This window comes from Myotis brandtii, unplaced genomic scaffold (assembly GCF_000412655.1).
Source record: "Myotis brandtii unplaced genomic scaffold, ASM41265v1 scaffold508, whole genome shotgun sequence".
Taxonomy (NCBI): Eukaryota; Metazoa; Chordata; class Mammalia; order Chiroptera; family Vespertilionidae; genus Myotis; species Myotis brandtii.
Window position 1 is genome coordinate 613812 of NW_005369365.1, and position 1713 is coordinate 615524.

The window sequence follows — 1713 nt, forward strand, 5'->3', positions numbered from 1 at the left end:
TATTATATAATATATATATATTCTATCTATATATAAAAGCCTAAGTGACCTTTATGACCAAATGAAGGGAATGACCAGAACAACTGGTCGACCAGTCACTATGACTGGTCACTATGTGGGAGCTGCCTCCTGGAGGTCAGTGCACTCCCACAGCCAAACTCCTACAGTCCCTCCCCCTCTTCAGCCAGCCAGCCAACCTCCTGCAGCCCCTTCCCCTGGCTGGCCAACCTCCCATGGCCTCTTCCCCCCCATGGCCAGCCAACCTCCCACAGCCCTTACTCCCCACTGGCCAACCTCCAATGGCTCCTTCCCTGAGCCAGTCAACCTCCCATGGGCCCTCTCCCTCTGGCCGGCCAGCCAACCACCTGTGGCCCCTCCCTGCCCCTGGCCGGCCGGCTTCCCCATAGGCCCCAATTGGGGGCCAGCTGAGCAACCTCCTGTGGTCTCTCCCCCCAGGCCCTGATGAGAGGGGCCAGCAGGACAACCTCCTGCAGTTCCTCCCTCCTGCTGGCTGGCACCCCTGATGGCCCCAGCTGGGGGGCTGGTTGGCTAATCTCCCATGGTCCCTCCCTCTGGCTGGTCAACCTCTTGCAGGCCCTCCCCCTAGCCAGCCAGCCCTCCAATAGGCCTCAATCACCAGCCAGGCCAAGGGACCCCACCTGTGCACGAATTTATGCACTGGGTCTCTAGTTATATTATATGCAGCCTTTTTCATTTATTACTCAACATTATGTTGTAGGAATTAATCATATTGATAACATTTTTTCCTTTGTAACTTAAAAAGTAGCTTTATTGAGATGTAATTAATACATCATACAATTCACCCATTTAAAGAATACAATTCAATTTTTTAACATATAATTACAGGAATGTGCAACCATCATCACAATCGAATCTTAGAAGATTTTTATCCCTCCCTAAAATAAACTCTGTACCCATTAGCAATCACTCCTCCTCCTCACAAAGCTGCACATCACCCAAGTTACTTTTTGTCTGTGTAGATTTGCATCTTCTAGATATCCTAGTATATATAAAAACCCAGGGTCCATAACATCCACAATGACCAAAAGCTCAACCGAATGCCAGGCTGCGAACACAGCAGGTGAGCGGGCTGAACTATTGACCTCTCAGAGGGAGAGAGAGGTAGGGCTGATCAGTCATGGCAGTGGCTGCTGGCAAGGCCTGGAGAGAGAAGCAGGGTGATCAGAGAAGCAGGGTGATCAGAGAAGCAGGGTGATCAGACCCTGCTTCTCTCTCCAGGCCTCGCCAGCAGCCAAGCCTCTCTCTCTCTTCCAGAGGTCAGCAGTTCAGCCCACTGGCCAACAGCCTGGGGCTGCTGCTGATCAGCCCCGCCTCTATGATCAGGCCCAGAGATAGGCCTAGAGATGCTGACTGGCAAAGGAACCAACCAATCAGAACCAAATTTGGGTGAATTGTGAGGAGCCAATGGCTGCCTAGGAGGTGGAGCTTTTGACACTGACTGGCATAGAAACCTACCAATCAGAACCTACTCTGGGTGAACTGTGAAGGTGGAACCTAAGGTGGGGGCTGAGGAGGGGTTTTAAGGGCAACAGCTGTTTGGTGTAAGGTGTAAAAAAATGATTCAATTTTTTAATGACTGGTTTGGCAGTATAGTTCATATGGCTGGCTATCAGTCCAGATATAGGGATTATGTGTTTTTGTCTGCCAAGAGCATCTCCTCCTGCTGAAAAA